The sequence below is a fragment of the Eulemur rufifrons genome, unplaced genomic scaffold, assembly GCF_041146395.1.
Source record: "Eulemur rufifrons isolate Redbay unplaced genomic scaffold, OSU_ERuf_1 scaffold_34, whole genome shotgun sequence".
NCBI lineage: Eukaryota > Metazoa > Chordata > Mammalia > Primates > Lemuridae > Eulemur > Eulemur rufifrons.
In genome coordinates, this window is record NW_027182817.1 from 1385418 (window position 1) to 1411900 (window position 26483).

Here is a 26483-nt window from a genome sequence, read left to right on the forward strand (position 1 = left end):
GGTTAGGTGTTAGGTTAGTGTCAGGGTTAGGTCTAGTCGTGAGGGTAAGGTTTAGGGTTAGCTTTAAGAGCTAGGGTTAGGTTTAATGGTTAGGATTAGGATTAGGGTTAAGGGTTAGGGTAATGCTTAGGGGTTAGGGTGAAGGGTGAAGGGTTAGGGCTTTTGTTAGGCATAGCGTTGGGGTTAGAAGTAAGGGTTCCTGTCAGTGTTAGGGTTGTAGGCAGCGTTACGGTTAGGCTTAGCGGTTGAGAATTAGGGTTAGGGATTAGGTGTTACAGTGATGACTAGGAGATAGGGTTAGAATTATGGGATAGGGGATGTTCTCAGGGAATGGGTTATGCATTAACGTTACGATAAGAGGTTAAAGTTAGGCTCACGGTGAGGTTTACGTGTTAAGGGGAGAAATATGAACAGGGTTAGGTGCCATGTTCAGGGTTAGGGTTATCTGTTAAAGGTATCATTTATGCTTAGCGCACGGGCCCTGTCGGCGTTAAGCTGGGGGGAGTTTAGGGGGCTGGGATTGTCACCGGGAACCCACTGTATCGGACTCTGGGTATGGGCCCGTGGGTTTCATGCAGGACACAGTGGTAGAGCCTCCTTTCACACATGGCATGGGAGGATTGCAGGCTTTCTATACTCTAAGAAAGCAAGAAGTCTGAGAATTAGATTTAGGGTTAGGATTACTGTACGGTTTAGGGATGAAGATTAGTGATAGGGTGAGACTTAGGGTTAGGGGTTAGGGTTAGGGTTAGGGTTGTTGGTAGGGTGAAGGTTAGGGTTGGCATTTTAGAATTAGGGATGAGGTGTTACGGTTATGGCTACGGGTTAGGATTAGAATTATGGGATAGGACTTCTTCTCAGGGTGTTATGCATTAAGGTTAAGATAGGGGATAATTTAGGGTTACGGGGAGGTTTATGTTTTAAGGTGAGCAATAGGATCAGGGTCAGGTGCTATGTTCAGGGTGAGGGTTATCTGTTAGGGGTAGTGTTTATACTTAGCGTACAGGCCCTGTCTGCACTGGGCGGGGGCCTGGGGTTAGGGGGATGAAATTTTCCCCGGGAACCCACTCTATCATACGCTAGGTATGGGCTCCTGGTTTCATGCAAGAGAGAGCTGCAGAGCCCCCTTTTACTCATGGCATGGGAGGATTTTAGGCTTTCTAAACTCTAAGAAAGCAAGAAGTCCGAGAATTAGATTTAGGGGTAGGATTATGATAATGTTTAGGGTTACCGTTAGGGTTAGGGTTAAGGGTTAGGCTTAGGGTTAGGATTCAGGTTTAGAGTTAAGGTTTAGGGTTAGGGTCAGGGTTAAGGGTTAGGGTGAGTGTTAACAGGTACGGTTAGGGTTAGGGTGTTAGGGATAGGATTAGGGTTAAGGGTTAGGTTTATGGTTCATGTTTAAGGTTAGCATTAGGGATTAGGGTTAGTGTTAACTGTAGGTCCTGTTGGGGTTGGATCTCTAGGCATTATGGCAAAGGTTAGGGTTAGGGTTAAGAGTCAGGGTTATGTTTAATGGTTAGGATTGGGATTAGGGTTAAGTGTTAGGGTAAGGCTTAGGGGTTAGGGTGAAGGGTGAAGGGTTAGGGCTTTTGTTAGGCATAGCGTTGGGGTTAGAAGTAAGGGTTACTGTCAGTGTTAGTGTTGTAGGTAGGGTTACGGTTGGGGTTAGCAGTTTAGAATTACGGTTAGGGGTCAGGTGCTACAGTTATCACTAGGAGATAGGGTTAGAATTATGGGATAGGGAATGTTCTGGGGGAATAGGTTATGCATTAACATAAGAATAAGAGTTTAAAGTTAGGCTCACGGTCAGGTGTACGTGTTAAGGGGAGAAATAGGAACAGGGTTAGGTGTTATATTCAGGGTTAGGGTTATCTGTTAAAGGTATTGTTTATGCCTAGCGCACGGGCCCTGTCTGCATTAGCCAGGGGGAGTTTAGGGGGCTGGCATTGTCACCGGGAACCCACTGTATCAGACTCTGGGTATGGGCCCGTGGGTTTCATGCCGGACACATTGGTAGAGCTTCCTTTCACACATGGCATGGGAGGATTGCAGGCATTCTAAACTCTAAGAAAGCAAGAAGTCTCAGAATTAAATTTAGAGTTAGGATTATCGTTAGGGTTCAGGATGAAGTGTAGTGTTACGGTGAGGGCTTAGGGTTACGGATTAGGGTTAGGGTTTAAGGTTACTGTTAGGTTTAACGGTTACAGTTCGTTTAGGGTTGAGGTTTGCGGATAGGGTTAAGATGAGGGATTAGTGTTTGGTACAGGGTTAGGGTTAAATGTTAGGTTTAGGGTTCAAGATTAGGATTAGGGTTAGGATTAAAGGTTAGCATGAGAGTTAACGGTTAAGGTTAAGGGTTAGGGTTAGGGTTTAGGTTTAGGGTTAAGGGTTAGGGTTAGTTTTAGGGTTAGAGTTATGTGTTAGGGTTTGTGTTAGAGGTTAGGGTTAGGTTTACTGTTCATGGTTGGGGTTACGTTTAGGGGTTAGCATTAGGGTTAGGGATTAGGTTAAGGGTAAGTGTTTAGAGTTAGTGTTGGGCTTTAGGCTCGGGGATTAAGTTCAGGGTAAAGGTTTAGGGTTGGTGGTAGGGCTTAGATTTAGCGGTCAGTTTAAGGGCACAGGACCTGGTTAATCTACGGTGAGAGGGGTGTGGTCGGAGTCATCACGAAAGCACAACATCATTCCCTGGGCCCTGGGACAAGACCTACATGCAGGACTCAGGCGGAGCCTCATCTCACACATGGCATGGCTGTATTGTAGGCTTGCTTCACTCGGGAATGGAAGTAGTGTGAGAATTAGGGTTAGGGTTGGGGTTAGGGGTTTCGAGTTAGGGGTTAGTTTCGAGTCAGGGTCAGGTGCTAGGGATTAGTGGTTAGGGTTAGAGTTAGTGTTAGGGGTTAGGTGTTAAGTGTGGGTTTGGGGGCCAGGGTTAGGTTTAGGGTTGGGGTTAGTGTTAGCTGTAGGTGTCAGGGTTAAGGGATAGGGTTAGGGTTAAGGGTTAGGCTTAGGGTTAGGGTTCAGGGTTAGGGTTAAGGTTTAGGGTTAGAGTCAGGGTTAAGGGTTAGGGTGAGGCTTAACAATTAGGGTTAGGGTTAGGGGGTTGGGATAGGGTTAGGGTTAAGGGTTAGGTTTATGGTTCAGGTTTAAAGTTAGCATTAGGTGTTAGGGTTAGTGTTAACTGTAGGTCAGTGTTGGGGTTAGATCTCTAGGCATTAGGGTAAAGGTTACGGTTAGCGTTAAGAGTTAGGGTTATGTTTAATGGTTAGGATTGGGATTAGCGTTAAGGGTTAGGGTTAAAGTTTAGGGGTTATGACTAAGGATCAATGCTTAGGGTTATTTTTAGGCGTAGGGTTAGGGTAAGGGTTTAGGGTTAGTGTTAGAGTTGTTGGTAGGGTTAAGGTTAGGGTTGGCGTTTCAGAATTAGGGATTAGGTGTTATGGTTATGGCTAGGAGTTAGGGTTAGAATTACGGTATAGGGCTTGTTCTCAGGGTGTCATGCATTATCGTTAAGATAAGGGGTTAAAGTTAGGGTTACAGTGAGGTTTACGTGTTAAGGTGAGCGGTAGGATCAGGGATAGTTGTTATGTTCTGGGTTAGGGTTATGGGTGAGGGGTAGGGTTTATGCTTAGGTCACAGGCCCTGTATGCACTAGAAGGCGAAATTAGGGGTCTGTGATGGTCGCTGGGAACCCACTCTATCGTACGCAGTGTATGGGTCTCTGGGTTTCATGCAGGACACTGTGGTAGAGCCGGCTTTCATGCATGGCTTAATAGGATTGTAGGCTTTCAAAACTCTGAGAAAGCAAGAAGTCTGAGAATTATATTTAGGGTTAGGATTACGGTACGGTTTAGGGATGAAGACTAGTGATAGGGTGAGGGCTTAGGGTTAGGGGTTTGGGTTAGGGTTAGGGTTTTTGGTAGGGTGAAAGCTAGGGTTGGCATTTTAGAAATAGGGATGAGGTGTTACGGTTATGACCAGGTGATAGGATTAGAATTATGGGATAGGGCTTCTTCTCAGGGTGTTATGCATTAAGGTTAAGATAAGGGGATAAGTTAGGGTTACGGGGAGATTTATGTTTTCAGGTGAGCAATAGGATCAGGGTTAGGTGTTATGTTCAGGGTGAGGTTTATCAGTTAGGGGTATTGATTATACTTAGGGCACGGGCCCTGTATGCACTTGGTGGCGGGCGGGGATTATAGCGATGGGATTGTCCCCGGGAACCCACTCTATCATACGCTGGGTATGGGCTCCTGGGTTTCATGCAGGACACAGTGGCAGAGCCCCCTTTTACTCATGGCATGGGAGGATTGTAGGCTTTCTTAACTCCGAGAAAGCAAGAACTCTGAGAATTAGATTTAGGGGTAGGATTATGGTAATGTTTAGGGATCAAGATTCGTGTTAGGGTGGCGTCTTAGGGTTAGGGGTTAGGGTTAAAGGTTAATGTTAGTTTTAACAGTTACAGTTAGGTTTACGGTTCAGTTTGAGGGTTAGGGTTTATGTTTGGGTCTAGTGTTTGACACAGGGTTAGGCTTCAGTGTTAGCTTTATGGTTAAAGATTAGGATTAGAGTCACGGTTAAGGTTTAGTGTGATGGTTAATGGTAAGGGTCAATATTATGGGTTAGGGTGGGGTTAGGGTTAGGAATAAGGCTTCATGTAACCTTTAGGGTTAGAGTTAATTGTTGTGGTTACGGGTAGAGCTTAGGGTTAGGTTTAGGATTCATGGTTAGGGTTATGTTTAGCGGTTAGTGTTAGGGTTAGTGGTCAGGTTTAAGGTAAGGTTTTAGAGTTAGTGTTCGGCGTTACAGTCTGAGCTTATGTTTACGGTTAGGGGTTAGTGTTAGTGTTAGGGCTGAGATTTATCTGTTAGTATAAGGGCACAGGACTTGTTTAATCTATGGTGAGAAGGGTGTGGACAGGTCGCTGTGACACCACACCATCGTACTCTTTGTATTTGGCCCAGACCTACATGTGGGACACAGGCAGAGCCTCATCTCAGGAATGGCATGGCTGTATTGTAGGTTTGCTTAAGGCTGAGAATGGAAGAGGTGTGAGAATTAGGGTTAAGTTTAGGGTTACGGGTTTGGGGTTAGGGGTTTAGGGTTAGAGGGAGGGTTAGGGGTTAGGGATTAGTAGTTAGGGTTACTGTTAGCATTAAAGGTTAGGTCTTAGGGTTGGGATAGGAGCTAGGGTTAGGTTTAGGGTTGGGTTCAGTGTTAGGTTTAGGGTTAGGGGTTAGGGTTAGGCTTAGGGTTAAGGGATAGGATTCGGGTTAAGTGTTGGGCTTAGGGTTAGGGTTTAGTGTTAGGGTTATCGTTAAAGATTAGGGTTAGGGTCAGGGTTAAATGTTTGGGTGCGGGTAATGGTTAGGGTCAGGGTTAAGGGTTACGGATAGGGTTAGTGTTAAGGGTTACGGGTAGGTTTAGGGTTCAGGGTTAGAGTTAGCATTAGGGCTTAAGGTTAGGATTAGGTTGTAGGTTAGATTTAGGGTTAGATCTAGGCGTTAGGGTAAGGGCTAGGGTTAGGATTAAGAGATAGGGTTAGGTTTAATGCTTAGGATTAGGGTTAGGGTTTGGGGTTAAAGTAAGTGTTAGGGGTTAGGTTTAAGGATCAAAGGTTAGGGTTATTTTTAGCCGTAGTGTTAGGTTTAGGGTTAAGGGATAAGGTTAGCGTTAAGGGTTTCCCTTACTGTTAGGGTTAAGGGTTAGGCTTAGAGTTAAAGGTTAATGTTAGGGTCAGTGTTAAGGGTTAGGGTGAGGGTTAATGGTTAGGGTAAAGCTTAAGCCTTAGGGTTAAGGGTTAGCAATTAGGGTTTATGATTAGTGTTAGGGTTAGGGTTTAGGAGTTAGTGTTTTATGAAGAGGTATGGTTAGAGTTAGGTTTGGGGTTAGTATTAGGGTTAGGTTTAGGGGTTAGTTTTAGGGTAAAAGGATAGGATTAGGGTTAAGGGTTGGGCTCAGGTTTAGGGTTAAAGTTTAGTGTTAGGGTTAATGTTTAGTGTTATGGTCCAGTTTAAATGTTAGGGTGAGGGTTAACGGTTAGGATTAGGCTTAGAGGTTGGGGATATAGTGAGGGTTCAGAGTTAGGGTTAGGTTTAGGATTCAGGGTTAGGGTTAGCTTTAGGGGTTATGGTTAGGGTTAGATGTTAGGTTAGTGTCAGGGTTAGGTCTAGTCGTGAGGGTAAGGTTTAGGGTTAGCTTTAAGAGCTAGGGTTAGGTTTAATGGTTAGGATTAGGATTAGGGTTAAGGGTTAGGGTAAGGCTTACGGGTTAGGGTGAAGTGTGAAGGGTTATGGCTTTTGTTAGGCATAGCGTTGGGGTTAGAAGTAAGGGTTCCTGTCAGTGTTATGGTTGTAGTTAGGGTTACGGTTAGGGTTAGCAGTTTAGAATTAGGGTTAGGGATCAGGTTTTACAGTTATGACTAGGAGATAGGGTTAGAATTATGGGATAGGGGTTGTTCTCAGGGAATGGGTTATGCATGAACGTTACGATAAGAGGTTACAGTTAGGCTCACGGTGAGGTTTACGTGTTAAGGGGAGAAATAGGAACAGGGTTAGGTGTTATGTTCAGGGTTAGGGTTACCTGTTAAAGGTATTGTTTATGCTTAGCGCATGGGCCCTGTCTGCATTAGGCGGTGTGGAAGGTTAGGGGGCTGGAATTGTCACCAGGAACCCACTGTATCGTACTCTGGATATGGGCCCGTGGGTTTCATACAGGACACAGTGGTAGAGCCTCCTTTAACGCATGGCATGGGAGGATTGCAGGCTTTCTAAACTCTAAGAAAGCAAGACGTCTGAGAATTAGATTTAGGGTTAGGATTATGGTTAGGGTTAAGGTTGAAGTTTAGTGTTAGGGTGAGGGCTTAGGGTTAGGGATTAGGGTTAGGATTAAAGGTTATTCTTAGGTTTAACGGTTACAGTTCGGTTTATGGTTGAGGTTTACTGTTAGGGTTAAGATGAGGGGTTAGTGTTTGGTACAGGGTTAGGGTTAAGTGTTAGGTTTAGGGTTGAAGATTAGGATTAGTGTTAGGATTAAAGGTTAGCGTGAGAGTTAACGGTTAGGGTTAAGGTTAAGAGTTACGGTAGGGTTTAGGTTTAGGGTTAAGGGTTAGGGTAAGTTTTAGGGTTAGAGTTATGTGTTAGGGTTTGTGTTAGAGGTTAGGGTTAGGTTTACTGTTCACGGTTAGGGTTACATTTAGGGGTTAGCATTAGGGTTAGGGATTAGGTTTAGGGTAAGGGTTTAGTGTTAGTGTTGGGCTTTAGGCTCGGGGCTTAGGTTCAGGGTCAGTCGTTAGGGTTGGTGGTAGAGCTCAGATTTAGCGGTCAGTTTAAGGGCACAGGACTTGGTTAATCTAAGGTGAGAGGGGTGCGGTCAGAGTCACCATGAAAGCACAACATCATTCCCTGGGCCTTGGGACAAAACTTACATGCAGAACTCAGGTGGAGCCTCATCTCACACATGGCATGTCTGTATTGTAGGCTTGCTTCACTCTGGGAATGGAAGTAGTGTGAGAATTAGGGTTAGGTTTGCGGTTAGGGGTTTCGAGTTAGGGGTTAAGTTTCGAGTCAGGGTTAGGTGCTAGTGGTTAGGGGTAGAGTTAGTGTTACGGGTTCGGTGTTAATTCTGGGTTAGGGGGCCAGGGTTAGGTTTAGGGTTGGGGTTAGTGTTATGGTTAGCGGTTAAGGTTAATGGATAGGGTTAGGGTTAAGGGTTAGGCTTAGGGTTAGGGTTCAGGGTTAGGGTTCAGGTTTAGGGTTAGGGTCAGGGTTAAGGGTTAGGGTGAGGGTTAATCGTTAGGGGGTTAGGGTTAAGGATTAGGTTTATTGTTCAGGTTTAAGGTTATAATTAGGGGTTTGTGTTACTTGTAACTGTAGGTCAGTGTTGGGGTTAGAACTCTAGGCATTAATGTAAAGGTTAGAGTTAGGGTTCAGAGTTAGGGTTATGTTTAATTGTTAGGATTGGGATTAGGGTTAAGGGTTAGGGTTAAGGTTAGGGGTTATGACTAAGGATCAACGGTTAGGGTTATTTTTAGGCATAGGGTTAGGGTAAGGGGTTAGGGTTAGTGTTAGTGTTGTTGGTAGGGTTAAGGTTAGGGTTGGCGTTTCAGAATTAGAGATTAGGTGTTATGGTTATGGCTAGGAGTTAGGGTTAGAATTACAGTACAGGGCTTGTTCTCAGGGTGTCATGCATTAACGTTACGATATGGGGTTAAAGTTAGGGTTACGGTGAGGTTTACGTGTTAAGGTGAGCAGTAGTATCAGGGTTAGGTGTTATGTTCTGGGTTAGGGTTATGGGTGAGGGCTAGTGTTTATGCTTAGGGCATGGGCCATGTATGCCCTAGGAATCGAAGTTAGGGGTCTGTTGTGGTCGCTGGGAACCCACTCTATCGTACGCTGTGTATGGGCCTCTGGGTTTCTTGCAGGACACTGTGGCAGAGCCGGCTTTCATGCATGGCTTAGTAGGATTGTAGGCTTTCAAAACTCTGAGAAAGCAAGAAGTCTGAGAATTAGATTTAGGGTTAGGATTACGGTACGGTTTAGGGATGAAGATTAGTGATAGGGTGAGGGCTTAGGGTTAGATGTTAGGGTTAGGGTTAGGGTTGTTGGTAGGGTGAAGGTAGGGTTGGCATTTTAGAATTAGGGATGAGGTGTTATGGTTATGGCTGGGGATTAGGATTGGAATTATGGGATGGAGCTTCTTCTCAGGGTGTTATACATTAACGTTAAGATAAGGGGCTAAGTTAGGGTTACGGGGAGGTTTATGTTTTAAGGTGAGCAATAGCATCAGGGTCAGGTGTTATATTCAGGGTGAGGGTTATCTGTTAGGGGTAGTGTTTATACTTAGCGTACGGGCCCTGTCTGCACTGGGCGGGGGGCGGGGGTTAGGGGGATGGGATTGTGCCCGGGAACGCACTGTATCGTACGCTGGGTATGGGCTCCTGGGTTTCATGCAGGACACAGTGGCAGAGCCCCCTTTTACTCATGGCATGGGAGGATTGTAAGCTTTCTAAACTCTGAGATAGCAAGAAGTCTGAGAATTAGATTTAGGGGTAAGATTATGGTAATGTTTAGCGAGGAAGATTAGTGTTAGGGTGGGCTCTTAGGGTTAGGGGTTAGAGTTAAAGGTTCGTGTTATTTTTAACAGTTACAGTTACGTTTTCGGTTAAGTTTCAGGGTTAGGGTTAGGGTTAAGGTTTGGTTTTATCGTTTGTCACAGGGTTAGGCTTCAGTGTTAGCTTTATGGTTAAAGATTAGGATTAGGGTTAGGGTTAAGGGTTAGTGTGAGGGTTAATGGTAAGGGTCAAGATTAAGTGTTAGGGTTGGGCTTAGGGTTAGGAATAAGGCTTCGTGTAACGTTTAGGTTTAGAGTTAAGTGTTATGGTTATGGCTAGAGGTTAGGGTTAGGTTTAGGGTTCATGGTTAGGGTTACATTTAGGGGTTCGGGTTATGGGTTAAGTTTAGGGTGAGTGTTTAGTGTTACTGTTGGGCGTTAGGATAAGGGCCGAGGTTTAGGGTTAGGATTTAGGTTTAGTATTAGGGCTTAGATTTAGTGGTTAGTTTAAGGGCACATGCTCTGTTTAATCTATGGTGGGAAGGGTGCAGACTGGGTCGCCTCAACACCACACCATCGTACCTTGGGCCCAGACCTACATGCAGGACTCAGGCAGAGCCTCTTCTCACTCGTGGCATGGCTCTATTGTAGGCTTGGTCAACTCTGAGAACGAAGGAAGTGTGAGAATTAGGGTTATGGTTAGGGTTATGTGTTTGGGGTTAGAGGTTTAGGTTTGAGTGAAGTTTAGTGGTTAGGAATTAGAAGTTAGGATTAGTGTGTCAGGGGTTAGGTGTTAGGTTTTTGTAAGGGGCTAGCGTTAGATTTAGGTTTAGGGTTAATGTTCAGGTGGGTTAGGGGTCAGCGTTAGGGTTAGGCTTACAAGATAGGATTAAGGTAAAGGGTGAAGGCTTAAGATTAGCAGTAAGGGTTAAGGTTAGGGTTAAGGGTTAGGGTTTCGTTCCAAGTTAAGGGTGAGAATGAGGGTTAACAGTTGCGATTAGGGTAATGGTTTAGGGATAGTAATAGGTTTAAGGGATAGGGTTAGGGTTAGGTTTAGGGTTCGGGGTTAGGGTTAGCATTAGCGGTTAGGGTTAGGGTTAGGGGTTAGGGTTACAGTTAGGGTTAGGTCTAGGCATTATGGTAATGGTTCGTGTTAGGGTTAAGAATTAGGGTTAGGTTTAATTGTTAGGATTATGATCAGGGTAATGGTTAGGGTTAGGGTTAGCGGTTAGAGTTAGGGTTAGTGTTAGGGTTGTTTGTAGGGTGAAGGTAATGTTTAGCAGTTTAGAATTAAGGTTAGGGATTAGGTGTTACGGTTATGCTAGGAGTTAGGCTTAGAATTAAGGGATAGGGTTTGTTCTTAGGGTAAGTGTTATGCAATAACATTAGGATAGGGGTTAAAGTTAGGGTTACAGTGAGGTTTACGTGTTAAGGTGAACAATAACATCAGGGTTAGGTGTTATGTTCAGGGTTAGGGTTATGGGTGAGGTGCAGGGTTTTTGCTTAGGGCATGGGCCCTGTCAGCACTAGCAGGGGGAGTTAGGGGGCTGTGATTGTCCCCGGGAACCCACTCTATCGTACGCAGTATATGGGCTCCTGGGTTTCATGCAGGACACTGTGGCAGAGCCAGCTTTCACGCATGGCTTTGGAGAATTGTAGGCTTTTAAAACTCTGAGATAGCAAGAAGTCTGAGAATTAGATTTAGGGTTAGGATTATGGTTAGGGTTAGGGATGAAGATTAGTCAGGGAGAGGGCTTAGGGTTAGGGCTTAAGCTTCAAGTGAGGATTAGGGGTTAGGGAGTAGGTGTTGGGTTTAGTGATAGGGTTAGGGCTTAGGGGTTAGGGTTGGGTTAGGGGCTAGGGTTAGATTTAGAGTGGGGTTAGGGTTAGCGTTAGGGGTTAGGGTTAGGGTTAAGGGATAGGATAAGGGTTAAGCGTTAAGTGTTAGGTTTAGTTTTAAGGGTTAGGGTTACAGTTCGAGTTAAGGGTTAGTGTGGGGTTAACGGTTAGGGCTAGGGTTATGGGTTAAGGATAGAGTTAGATTTAAGTATTAGGATTAGGGTTCAGTGTTAGGGTTAGCATTAGGGATTAGCGTTAGGGTTAGGGGTTACGTTTACTCTTAGGGTTAGGTCTAGGCATTAGGGTACGTGTTAGTGTTAGGCTTAAGAGTTAGGGTTAGGTTTAATTGTTAGGATTAGGATCAGGGTTAAGGGTTAGGGTTAAGTGTCAAGTGTTACGGTTATTTTTAGGTGTACGGTTAGGGTTAGCAGTTAGGGTTAGGGTTAGTTTGTAGAGATAAGGTAATGTTTAGCAGTTTTGAATTAGCCTTAGGGATTAGGTGTTACAATTGTGGCTAGGAGTTAGGGTTAGAATTAAGGGATAGGGGTTGTTCTTAGGGTAAGTCTTATGCATTAACGTTAGGATAACGGGTTCAAGTTAGAGTTATGGTGAGGTTGATGTGTTAAGGTGAGCAATAGTATCAGGGTGAGCTGTGATGTTCAGGGTTAGGGTTATGGGTGAGGGGTAGTGTTTATGCTTATATCACGAGCCCTCTCTGCTCTAGGAGGGGGCTTAGAGGGCTAGGATAGATGCCGGAAGCCACTCTATCATACGCTGGGTATGGGCCCCTTGGCTTCATGCTGGACACAGTGGCCGAGCCTCCTTCTACACATGGCATGGGAGGATTGTAGGCTTTGTAAACTCTGAGAAAGCAAGAAGTCTGAGAATTAAATTTAGGGCTAGGATTAGGGTTAGGGTTAGCAATATAGGTTACTGTTATGGTGAGGGCTTAGGGTTAGGGGTTTCGGTTAGGGTCAGGGTTAAAGGTTAGTGTTAGGTTTAACAGTTACAGTTAGGTTTAGGGTTAAGCTTTAAGGTTTAAGCTTAGGGTTAAGATTAGGGTTTAGGTTTTGGTACAGGGTAAGGGTTAAGTGCTAGGTTTAGGCTTAAAGATTAGGATTAGGGTTAGGGTTAAGGTTTAGTGTGAGGGTTAACGGTTAGGGTTAAGGTTAAGTGTTAGGTTTATGGGTTAGGGTTAGGGTTAAGTGTTCATGTTAGGTTTAGGGTTAGAGTTAAGTGTTATGGTTAGGGTTAGGGGTTTGGGTTAGGTTTAGGGTTCATGGTTAAGGTTACATTTAGGGGTTAGGTTTAGGGTAAGCATTTAGTGTTAGTGTTGGGCATTAGGGTGAGGGCTTAGGTTTAGGGTTAGGGGTTAGGGTCAGTGTTTGGGCTTTGATTTAGCGGTTAGTTTAAGGGTACAGGACCTGTGTAATCTATGGTGAGTAGGGTGCAGAATGTTTACATGCGACACCACACCATCGGATCCTGGGCCTTTGGCCCAGACCTACTTGCAGGACTCATGCGGAAACTCTACTCACGCATTGCATGGTTGTATTTTAGCCTTGGTTAACTCTGAGAATGGAAGTAGTGTGAGAAATAGGGTTATGGTTAGGGTTAAGGGTTTGGTGTTAGGGGTTAGGGTTCAAGTGAGGTTTAGTGGTTAGGGACTAGGATTTAGGGTTAGTGTTAGGGTTAGGGGTTAGTTTTGCGTTAGGGGCTAGGGTTAGATTTATGGTTGGGGTTAGTGTTAGGGTTAGGATTAGGCATCAGGGTTAGTATTAGGGTTAAAGGATAGGATTGGAGTTAAGTGTTAAGGCTTAGGGTTTGTGTTAAGTGTTAGGGTTGGGGTTTAGGCTTAGGGTTACCATTTGAGTTAAGCTCTAGGGTGAGGGTTAAAGATTAGGCTTAGGATTATTGGTTAGGGATAGAGTTATGTTTAAGGGTTAGGGATAGGGTTAGGTTTAGGGTTCAGTGTTAGGGTTAGCATTAGGGGTTAGGGTTAGGGTTAGGGGTTAGGCGTAGTGATGTAGTAAGGGCTATGGTTAGAATTAGGATTGGGGTTAGTGTTAGGTTTAGGGTTAGGGGTTAGGTTTAGGGTTAAGGGATAGGATTATGGTTAAGGGTTGAGCGTAGGTTTAGGGTTAAGATTTAGTGTTAGGGTCCGGTTTAAGGGTTAGGGTGAGGGTTAACGGTTAGGGTTAGGGTTGGGGTTAGGGGTTAGGGATATAGTTAGTATTAAGTGTTAGGGTTAGGTTTAGGGTTCAGGGTTAGGGCTAGCTTTAGGGGTTATGATTAGGGTTAGGTGTTAGGTTAGTGTCAGGGTTAGGTCTAGGCGTCAGGGTAAGGTTTAGGGTTAGGGTTAAGAGCTAAGGTTGGGTTTAGTGGTTAGGATTAGGATTAGGGTTAGGAGTTAGGGTAAAGGGTCAAGGGTTAGCATTATTTTTAGCCATAGCTTTGGCGTTAGGAGTAAGGATTAGGTTCAGTGTTAGGGTAACAGTAGGTTACCGTAACAGTAACTACGTAGGGTAACAGTTAGTGTTAGTGGTTTAGAATTAGGGTTATGGATTAGTTGTCACAGTTATGACTAGGAGATAGGGTTAGAATTATGGGATAGGGGTTAATCTCAGGGTAAGTGTTATGCATTAACGTTAGGATAAGAGGTTAAAGTTCAGGTTACGGTGAGGTTTACATTCTAAGGTGAGCAATAGAATCAGGGTTAAATGTTATTTTCAGGGTTAGAGTTTTGGGTGAGGTGTAGAGTTTATGCTTAGGGCACGGGCCTTGTCTGCATTAGGCGGGGGGGGTGGTTAGGGGGCTGGGATTGTCACCAGGAACCCACTCTATCGTACTCTGGCCATGGGCCCCAGCGGTTCATTCAGGACACAGTGGAAGAGCCTCCTTTCACGCATGGCATGGGAGGATTGTAGGCTTTCTAAACTCTAAGAAAGCAAGAAGACTGAGAATTAGATTTAGGGTTAGGGTTAGGGTTCGGGTTAAGGATCAAGGTTAGTGTTAGGGTGAAGGCTTAGAGTTAGGGGTTATGGGTAGCGTTACAGGTTACTCTTAGTTTTAACCGTTACAGTTAGGTTCAGGGTTAAGGTTTATGGTTAGGTTTAAGGTTAGGGTTTAGGGTTTGGTACAGGATTAGGGTTAAATATTAGGTTTAGGGTTAAAGATTACGATTAAGGTTAGGTTTAAAGGTTAGTGTGAGGGTTAACAGTCAGGGTTAAAGTTAAGAGTTAGGGTTAGGGTTAGTGTTAGGATTAAGGGTTCATGTTAGGTTTAGGGTTAGAGTTAAGTGCTATGGTTAGCGCTCGAGGTTAGGGTTAGGTTTAGGGTTCACAGTTAGGGTTACGTTTAGAGGTTAGCATTAGGGTTAGGGATTAGCTTTAGGGTAAGAGTTTAGAGTTAGTGTTGGGCTTTAGGCTCAGGGCTTAGGTTTAGGGTCAGAGGTTAGGGTTGATGTTAGGGCTTAGATTTAGTGGTTAGTTTAAGGGCACAGGACCTGTTTATTCTACAGTGAGAGGGGTTAGGGTTAGGGTTAGGGTTGTCGTAGGGGTTAAGGTTAGATTTAACCTTGGGGTTAGTGTTAGGGTTAGGATTAGGGGGTTAGTGTTAGGGTTAGGGGTTAAAAACCCCTACAGCCAGCCCTAACCCGATTTCTGACACTTCTTCCATTCTCAGAGTTAACCAAGCCTACAATACAGCCATGTCATGCGTGAGAAGAGGCTCCACCTGAGTCCTGTATGTAGGTCTTGGCCCAAGGCCCAGCGTACGGTGGTGTTGTGTCGCAGCGACCCTGTGCACCACTCTCACCATAGATTAAACAGGTCCTGTGCCCTTAAACTAACCGCTAAATCTCAGCCCTAACACTAATCCTAACCCCTAACCCTAAAAGTTATCCTTAACCCTAACTGTTAACACTCAAACTAACCCTTAACTCTAACCCTTGTCATGATCTTTAACCCTAACCCTAACACTTAACCCTAACCCTGTACCAAACCATAACCCCTAAGCTTAACCCTAACCCTAAACCTAAACCCTAAGTCTAACTGTAACTGTTAAACCTAACAGTAACTTTTAACCCTAAAACTAACCGTATCCCCTTACCCGAAGCCCTCACCCTAAGATTAAACTTCATCCCTAACCATAACGATAATCCTAACCTTAAATCTAATTCTCAGACTTCTTACTTTCTTAGAGATTTGAAAGCTTACAATCCTCATTTACCATGAGTGAAATCAGGCTCTGCCAGAGTGTCCTACAAGAAACCCATGGGCCCATACCCTGCATACGATAGAGTGGGTTTCTGGTGACAATCGCATCCCCCTCAGTCCCACTCCTAGGGAAGACAGGGCCCATACCCTAAGCAAAACCCTACCCCTCACTCATAATTCTAACCCTGATCCTATTGCTCACCTTAACACATAAACCTCACCGTAAACCTAACTTTAACCACTTATCCTAACATTAATGCATAACACTTATGCTAAGAACAACCCCTATCACTTAATTCTAACCCTAACTCCTAGCCATAACAGTAACCCCTAATCCCTAACTCTAATTCTAACCACTAAACATTACCTTAACCCTACAAACAACCCTAATACTAACCCTAACCTTAAACGCTAACCCTAACCTTATCCCTAAACATAACCTTAAAAGTTTACCCTAAACCCTAACCCTATCCCCTAACCCTAAGCCTAACCCTTAATTCTGATCCTAATCCTAACAATTAAACCTAACCCTAACCCTTAACCCTAACACTAACACTTACCTTAATGCCGAGACCTAATCTTAGCAGTAAAGCTACCTCTAACCCTAACCCTAGACCTTAAACCTAACACTATCCCTAACTTATAACCCTAACCCTAACTGTTAACCCTCACCCTAACCCTTAACTCGGACCGTAACCCTAACCCTTAACCCTAACCCTATCCCTTAATGCTAACCCTAAGCCTTAACCCTTAACCCTAATCCTATCCCTTAACCCTAAACCCTAACCCTTAACCCTAACCCTAACCCCAACGCTAAATCTATCCCTAGACCCTAACCCAACCCTAACCGTTATCCCCTAATGCTAACATTAACCCTAACCCCTAATCCCTAACACCTAACCCTCACGCGAACACTAACCCCTAACCCCAAACACCTAACCCTAATCATAACCATAATTCTCACACTTCCTCCATTCTCAGAGTTAGCCAAGCCTACAATAAAACCATGCCATGCGTGAGAAGAGGCTCTACCTGAGACCTGCATGTAGGTCTGGTCCCAAGGCCTCGGGTACGATGGTGTGGTGTGACGATGACCCATTCTGCACACTTCTCACCATAGATTACACAGGTCCTGTGCCCTTAAAATAACCTCTAAATCTAAGCCCTAACGCTAACTCTAACACTAACCCTTAACCCTAAACTTAAGCCATGACCCTAACGCCCAACACTAACATTAAACCCTTACCCTAATCCTTACCCATAACCCTAATGCCTAAACGTAACCCTAACGATGAACCCTAAACCTAACCCTAACCCCAAACCCTAACCATAACACTTAACTCTAACCCTAAACCTAACACGAACACTTAAACCTAAACTTAACCACTAACCCTAACACTTAACCTTAACCCTAACCGTTAACTCTCACACTAACCCTTAAACCTAACCCTAATCGTAATCTTTAACCCTAAACCTAACAGTTAACCCTTACCCTGTACCAAAACCTAACCCCTAACCTTAACCTTAACCCTAACACTTGACCCTAAAGCTAACTGTAACCATTAAACCTAACACTAACCTTTAACCCTGACCGTAACTCTAACCCCTAACCCTAAGCCCTCACCCTAATGCTAAACTTTATCCTTAACACTAACCATAATCCTATCCCTAAATCTAATTCTCAGACTTCTTGCTTTCTCAGAGTTTAGAAAGCCTACAATCCTCCCATGCCATGCGTGAAAAGAGGCTCTGCCACTGTGTCCTGCATGAAACCCAGGGACCCATACCCAGTGTACGATAGAGAAAGTTCTCGGCCACAATCCTAGACCCCTAATCCTCCCGCCTAGTGCAGACAGGGCCCGTGCCCTAAGCATAAAAAGTACGCCTAACATATAACCCTAACCTTGAACGTAACACCTAACCCTGATCCTACTGCTCACCTTATCATGTAGACCACACTGTAACCCTAACTTTAACCGCATCTCCTAAAGTTAATGCATAACACTTACACTGAGAACAACGCCTATCCCATAATTCTAACCCTAAATCTTAGCCATAACCATACAACCTAATCCCTAACCCTAATTCTAAACTGCTAACCCTAACCTTAACACTACCAACAACCCTAACACTAACCCTAACCCTAACCCTCACCCCTAATCCTACCCTATGCCTAAAAGTAACCCTAACTCCTAACCCTTATCCCTAACCAAAAGCCCTGTCCCTAACCATAAGACTTAAGTCTCACCCTTATACCCTAACCCTAATACGAATCCTTAAGCCTAACCCCCAATCCTAACAATTAACCTTAACCCTAACTGTTAACGCTCACCCTAACCCTTAAATCAGACCAAAACCCTAACACTTAACCCTAACCCTAATCCCTAATGCTAACCCTAAGCCTTAACCCTTTACCCTAATCCTATCCCTTAAGCCTAACCCTAACCCTAATTCCTAACCCTAACCATAATCCCTAACCCTAACCCTAACACTAACCCTAACTCTGAATCTAACCCTAGCCCCTAAACCAACACTAACCCCTAACCCCTAACCCTAACACTAACACTAACTCCTAATTTCTAACCCCTGAACCACACTCGAACCCTAACCCCTAACCCCAAACAGTTAACCATAACCATAACCCTAATTCTCACATTTCCTCCATTTTCAGAGTTCACCAAGCCTACAATAGAGCCATGCCATGAGTGAGAAGAGGCTCCGCCTGAGTCCTGCATGTAGGTCTGGGCCCAAGGCCCAGGTACGATGGTGTGGTGTCAAGGGGACCAATTCTGCACCCTTCTCACCATAGATTAAACAGGTCCTGTGCCCTTAAACTAACCGCTAAATCTAAGCCCTAACACTAAACCTAAACGCTAACCCTAAACCTAAGCCCTTATCCTAATGCCCAACACTAACACCAAACACTCACCCTAAACCTAACCCGTAACCCTAACCCCTAAACGTAACCCTAACCATGCACCCTATATCTAACCCTAACCCCTAACCCTAACCATAACACTTAACTCTAACCCTAAACTAACATAAACCCTTAACACTAAACCTAATCCCTAACCCTCATGCTTAACCCTAACCGTTAATCCTCACACTTACCTTTAAACCTAACCCTAATTGTAATCTTTAACTCTAAACTTAACACTTAAACCTTAACCTGTACCAAAACCTATCCCCTAAACTGAACCCTAACACTAAACCTTAACGCTAAACCTAACTGTAACTGTTAAACCTAACACTAACCTTTAACTCTGACCCTAAACCTAACCCCTAACCCTAAGGCATCACCTTAACACTAAACTTCATCCCTAATTCTAACCATAATCCTAACCCTAAATCTAATTCTCAGACTTTTTCTTTCTCAGAGTTTAGAAAGCCTATAATCCTCCCACGCCATGTGTGAAAGGAGGCCCTGCCACTGTGTCCAGGGGCCAATACCCAGCATACGATAGAGTGATTTCCCGGCGAATATGCTAGCCCCCTAACCTCTCCGCCTAGTGCAGACAAGGCACGTGCCCTAAGCATAAACACAACCCCTAACCAATAACCCTAACCATAACTGTTAACTCTCACCCTAACATTTAACCCTGACACTAACCCTAACCTGTAAACCTATCCCTAAACCTTTACCCAAAGCCTAAGCCTTAACTCTAACACTATCATTTAACCCTAGCCCTAACCCCTAAATGTTACACTAACCATGAACCCTAAGCCTAACCGTAACCCCTAACACTAACCATAACACTTAACTGTAACCCTAAACCTAACAAGACCCCTTAACCCTAACACTAACCCCTAACCCTAGCCCTTAAACTTAACCCTAAACTTTTACCCTCACACTAACCTTTAACACTAACCATAATGCTAATCTTTAACCCTAAACCTAACACTTAACTCTTACCCTGTACGAAACCCTAACCCCTGACCTTAACCCTGACAATAAACCTTAACCCTAAACCTAACTTTAACCGTTAAAACTAACACTAACCTTAACCCTAACTCTAACCCTAACCCTTAACCCTAAGCCCTCACCCTAACACTAATCATCATCCCTAATCCTGACCATAATCCTAACCCTAAATCTTAATCTCAGACGTCTTCCTCTCTCAGAGTTTAAAAAGCCCTCACCCTAAAATTTAACCCTAAACCTAACTGTAACTGTTTAAACTAACACTAATCTTTAACCATAACCCTAACCCTTAACCTGAACCCTAAGCCAAACTCTTAACCCTAATCCTATCCCTTAACCCTAACTCTAATCCCTAACTCGAATGCTAACACTAACCCCAACCCTAAACCTAACCCTAGCCCCTAACCCAACCCTCACCCCAACCCCTAACCCTAACACTAACCCTAACCCCTAATGCCTAACCCCTAACCCTCATTTGAACACTCTCTCCTAAACCCAAATCCCTAACCCTAACCATAACCCTAATTCTCACACTTCCATTCTAAGAGTTAACCAAGCCTATAATACAACCATGCCATGCATGAGAACAGGCTCCCCCTGATTCCTGCATGTAGGTCTGAGCCCAAGGCCCAGGGTACAATGCTGTGGTGTCTCAGCGACCCATTCCACACCCTTCTCACCATAGATTAAACAGGTCCTCTGACCTTAAACTAATCGCTAAATCTAAGTCCTAACACTAACACTAATCCCTACCCTAAACAGAAACCCTGACCCAAACTCCCTTCACTAACACTATACCCTTACACCAAACCTAACCCCTAAACCTAACCCCTAAACATAACCCTAACCATGAACCCTAAACCTGAACCTAAACCCTAACACTTAAGTGTAACCCTAAACCTAACACGAACCCCTAATCCTAACCCTAAACCCTAACCCTAACCCTTCACCTTAACCCTAACCGTTAACCCTCAGCTAACCCTTAAACCTAACACTAATCCTAATCTGTACCCCTAAACCGAACACTTAACCCTAACCCTGTACCAAACCCTAATCCCTAACACTAAGCCCTCTCCCTAACACTAAACTTCATCCCTAACCCTAACCGTAATCCTAACCCTAAATCTAATTCTCAGACTTCTTGCTTTCTCAGAGTTTAGAAAGCCTACAATCCTCCCATGCCATGCATGAAAGGAGGCTCTGCCACTGTGCCCTGCATGAAACCCAGAGGCCCATACCCAGCATACGATAGAGTGGGTTCCTGGTGACAATCCCAGCCTCCGAACCCCCCCCCCACCTAGTGAAGACAGGGCCTGTGCCCTAAGCATAAACACTGCCCCTAACCCATAACCATAACCCTGAACATAAAACCTAACCCTGATCCTATTGCTCACCTTAACATGTAAAGCTCACCGTAACACTAACTTTAACCGCTTACCCTAACTTTAAGCATAAAACTGACCCTGAGACCAACCCCTATGCCATAATTCTAACCCTAACTCCTTACCATAACCATTACACCTAATCCCTAACCCTAATTCTAAACTGCTAAACCTAACCTTAAGCCTACAAAAAACCTTAACGGTAACACTAACCCTAACACCTAATCCTAACCCTGTGCCTGAAAATAAACCTAACCCTTAACCTTTAACCCTAATGCTAACCCATAACCCTAACCATAACACTTTACTCTAACCCTAAATCTAACACGAACGCTTAACACTAGCCCTAAACCCTAACCCTAACCCTTAAACACAAACCTAACCGTTAACACTCACACTAACCGTCAACCCTAATCCGAATTCTAATCTTTAACCCTAAACCTAACACTTAACCCTAACCCTGTACCAAACCCTAACCCCTAACCATAACCCTCACCCTAAAACGTAACCCTAAACCTAACTGGAACCGTTAAACCTAACTCTAACATTTAACCTTTACTCTACCCATAATCCGTAGCCCTAATCCCTCACCCTAGCACTAACCTCATTCCTAACCCTAACTATAATCCTAACCCTAAATCTAATTATCAGACTTCTTGCTTTCTCAGCGTTAGAAAGCCTACAATCCTCCCATGCCATGAATAAAAGGAGGCTCTACCACTGTGTCCTGCCGGAAACCCCAGTGCCCATACTCAGCATACACTAGAGTGGGTTCCCGATGACAATCGCAACCCCAAACCCCTCCCCCCCTGCCTAGTGCAGACAGGGCCCGAGTCGTAAGCATAAACCCTACCCCTCACCCCTAACCATAACCCTGAACATAACACCTGACCCTGATCCCATTGCTCACCTTAAAATGTAAATCTCACCATAACCCTAAATTTAACCCCTTATCATAACGTTAATGCATAACACTTACCCTGAGAACAACTCCTATCTCTGAATTCTAACCCTAACTCCAAGCCATAACCATAACACCTAATCCCTAATGCGAATTCTAAACCGCTAACCCTAACCTTAAACCTACCATCAAACCAAACATTACCCTAGCCCCTAACTTTAAAACTATGCCTAAAAATAACCCTAACACTTCACCCTTAATCCTAACCCCTAACTCTAACCCTAACCCTACCCCTAAGACCCTAACCATAACCCTAACTGTTAACCCTCACCCTAACACGTAACCCTGACCTTAACCCTAAACCTTAACACTAACCCTTAACCCTAACCCTAAGCCAAACCCTTAACCATAATCCTATCCTTTAACCCTAAACGCTAACCCTAATATTAACCCCAACCCTAAACCTAACCCTAGCACCCTAACCCAAACCCAACAACTAACCCCTATCCCTAACACTAACCCTAACTCCTAATCCCTAGGACCTAACCCTGACTCGAACCATAATCCCAAACTCCAAACCCCTAACCCAAACCCTAACCCTGATTCTCACACTACTTCCATTCTCAGAGTGAAGCAAGCCTACAATACAGCTATACTATGCGTGAGATGAGGCTCCACCTGAGTCCTGCATGTAGGTCCTTTCCCAAGGATCAGGGAACGATTTTGTGCTTTCGTGGAGACTCCGACAGCACCCTTCTCACCGTAGATAAAACAGGTCCTGTGCCCTTAAACTAACAGCTAAATCTCAGCCCTAACACTAACACTAACCCCTAACCGTAAACATAAGCTCCGACCGTAACGCTGAACACGAACTCTAAAACCTTACCCTAAACCTAAGCCCTAACCCTAACACTAACCCCTAAACATAACACTAACCATGAACCCTAAACCTAACCCTAACCATAACACTTAACGCTAACCCTAAAGCCTACACGAAGACTTATTCCTAACACTAACAAAAACCCTAGCCCTTAGTCTTGATCCTTACCATTAACCCTCACACTAGCCCTTAACCCTAACCCTAATCCTAATCTTTAACCCTAAAGCTAAAACTTAAGCCTAACACAGTACCAAATGCTAAACCTTAACCTTAACCCTAACCCTAAAACATAACCATAAACCTGACTGTAACTGTTAAACCTAACACTAACCTTTAACCCTAACCACTGACCTTAAGAACGCACCCTAACACTAACCTTCATCCCTAAACATTACCATAAACCTACCCCTAAATCTAATTCTCAGACTTCTTGCTTTCTCAGAGTTTAGAAAGCCTACAATTCTCCCATGTCATGAGTAAAAGGAGGCTCTGCCACTGTGTCCTGCAAGAAACCCGGGGGCCCATAACTAGTGCATGATAGAGCGGGTTCCCAGTGGCAATCCTAGTCCCTAACCCCCCCCCCCTCCTGGTGAAGACAGGGCCCGTGCACTAAGCAAAAAAACTATCCCTAACAGATAACCCTAATTCCAAACATAAAACCTAACCCTGATCCTGATACTCACCTTAAAACATAAACCTAACCATAACCCAAATTTATCACCTTATCTTAACGTTAATGCATAGCACCCAAAGAAGAAGCCCAATCCCATAATTCTAAACCTAACCCCTAGCCATAACCATAACACCTCATCCATATTCTAAAGTGCCAACCCTAAACTTCAACCTACCATCAACCCTAACCCTAACCCTAACCCCTAACCCTAAGCCCTCACCCTAACAATAATCTTCATCCCTAAACCGTGCCGTAATCCTAACCCTAAATCTAATTCTCAGACTTCTTGCTTTCTCAGAGTTTTGAAAGCCTACAATCCTACTAAGCCATGCATGAAAGCCCGCTCTGCCACAGTGTCCTGCAGGAAACCAGAGGCCCATACACTGCATACGATAGAGTAGGTTACCAGCGACCATCACAGGCCCCTATCTTTGCCTCCTAGTGCATACAGGGCCCGTGCCCTAAGCATAAACCCTACCCCTCACCCATAAGCCTAACCCAGAACATAACACCTAACCCTGATCATACTGCTGACCTTAAGAGGTAAAGCTCACCATAACCCTAACTTTAACACCTTATATTAACGTTAATGCATGACACCCTGAGAACAAGCACTATACTGTAATTCTAACGCTAACACCTAGCCATAACCATAACACCTGATCCCTAATTCTGAAACGCCAACCCTAACCTTAACCCTACCAACAACACTAACACTAACCCTAAGCCCTTACCCTAAACCTACGCATAAAAATAACCCTAACCGTTGATCCTTAGTCATAACCCCTAACCTTAACCCTAACCCTTAACCCTAATCCCAAGCCTAACCATTAAACATAACCCTAACACTTAACCCTAAACCTAACCTTTACTTTAATGCCTAGAGATCTAACCCTAACACTGACTTACAGTTAACACTAAACCTAACCCCCCAATGTTAACCTTAAACCTGAACCATAAACCTAACACTTAACCCTAATCCTATCCCTAACCACCTAACCCTAACCCTAACTGTTAAACCGCACCCTAACCCTTAACCCTGACCCTAACCCTAAACCTGAACCCTAACCCTAAGCCTAACCCTTAACCCTAACCCTATCCCTTAACCCTAACGCCTAACCCTAACGCTAACTCCAAACCTAAACCTTACCCTGGCCCCCTAAACCAGACTTAACACCTAACCCGTAACACTAACTCTAACCCTAACCACTAATCCCTAGCACCTAACCCTGACTCCAAACCTAACCCCTAACTCGAAACCCCTAACCCCAACCCTAACCCTAATTCTCACACTACTTCCATTCCCGAGTGAAGCAAGCCTACAATACAGCCATGCCATGTGTGAGATGAGGCTCCGCCTGAGTCCTGCATGTAGGTCTTGTCCCAGGGTCCAGGGAATGATGTTGTGCTTTCGTGATGACTCCGACCGCACCCCTCTCACCGTAGATTAACCAGGTCCTGTGCCCTTAAACTGACTGATAAATCTAAGCCCTACCACCAACCCTAACCCCTGACCCTGAACCTAAGCCCCGAGCCTAAAGCCCAACACTAACTCTAAACCCTTACCCTAAACCTAATCCTTAACCCTAATGCTAACCCCTAAACGTAACCCTAACCGTGGACAGTAAACCTAACCCTAACCTCTAACACAAACCCTAACACATAACTCGAACCCTAAAACTAACCCTAACCCTTAACCCTAAACCTAAACCCTAACCCTAACTCTTAACCTTAACCTAACCGTTAACTCTCACGCTAACCTTTAATCCTAACCCTAATCCTAATCTTCAACCCGAAACCTAACACTTAACCCTAACCCTGTACCTAACCCTAACCCTATACCAAACCCTAACCCCTCATCTTAACCCTAACCGTAAACCTCAACCCTAAACCGAACTGTAACCGTTAAACCTAAGAGTAACCTTTAACCCTAACCCTAATCCCTAACCCTAAGCCCTCACCCTAACACTAAACTTCAACCTTAACCCTAACCATAATCCTAACCCTAAATCTAATTCTCAGACTTCTTGCTTTCTTAGAGTTTAGAAAGCCTGCAATCCTCCCATGCCATGCGTGAAAGGAGGCTCTACCACTGTGTCCTGCATCAAACCCACGGGCCCATACCCAGAGTACGATACAGTGGGATCCTGGTGACAATCCCAGCCCCCTAACCTCCCCCCACCCCCGCTTAAGGCAGACAGGGCCCGTGCGCTAAGCATAAAAAATACCTTTAACAGATATCCCTCACCCTGAACATAACACCTAACCCTGTTCCTATTTCTCCCCTTAACACGGAAACCTCACCGTGAGCCTAACTTTAACCTCTTATCCTAACGTTAGTGCATAACCCATTCCCTGAGAACAACCCCTATCCCATAATTCAAACCCTATCTCCTAGTCATCACTGTAACACCAAATCTCTAACCCTAATTCTAAACCGCTAACTCTAACCGTAACCCTGCCTACAACCCTAACACTGACAGTAAACGTTACTTCTAACCCCAACGCTATGCCTAACAAAAACACTTAACCCTTCACCCTAACCCCTAAGCCTTACCCTAACCCTTAACCCTAATCCTAATCCTATCCATTCAACCTAACCCTAGCTCTTAAAGCTAACCCTAAACCTTACCCTCACAACTAGACCTAACCCTGACACTAATCTAACACCTAACCCTAACCATAACCCCTACAGCTAACCTTAACCCTGAACCCTAAACCTAACCCTAACACTGAACCCTCACTATATCCCCAACCTCTAAGCCTAATCGTAACCGTTAACCCTCACCCTAACACTTAAACTGGACCATAACACTAAACATTAACCCTAACACTAAACTTTAACCCTAAACCTGAGCCCAACCCTTAACCCTAATCCTATCCTTTTACCCTAAACCTAACCCCGAAACCTAACCCTAACACTAACCCCAATCCTAATTCTAACCATACCCCTTCATAAAACACTAACTCCTAACCCTAACACTTACCAAAAACCCTAATCGCTAATCCCTAACACTAAGACTTAACCTTTACCGTAACCGTTAACCCTCACCCTAAACCTTAACGCTGACCCTAACCTTAACCTTTAATCTAAGCCTCACCCTTAACCCTAACAGTAAGGAAAACCCTTACACCAACCTTATCCCTTATCCCTAACCCTAACACTACAGCTAAAAATAACCCTAAGCTTTGATCCTTAAACCTAACCCCTAACACTTACTTTAACCCCAAACCCTAACCCTAATCCTAAGCATTAAACCTAACCCTATCTCTTAACCCTTACTCTAACGCCTAGATCTAACCCTAAATCTAACCTACCACCTAATCCTAACCTTAAGCCCTAATGCTAACTCTAACCCTGAACCCTAAACCTACCCGTAAACCCTTAACACTAACCCTATCCATAAACCTTAACCCTGACCCTAACCATTACCCGCACCCAAACATTTAACCCTGACCCTAACCCTAATCCTTAACGATAAACATAACACTAAACCCCAACCCTAAGTCCAACACTTAACCCTAATCCTAACCCTAGACCCTAAGCCTAACCCTAACCCCTAACCCGAAACCTAAGCCTAACCCCAACCTGAACCCTTAATCTTGACCCTTACCCTTAAC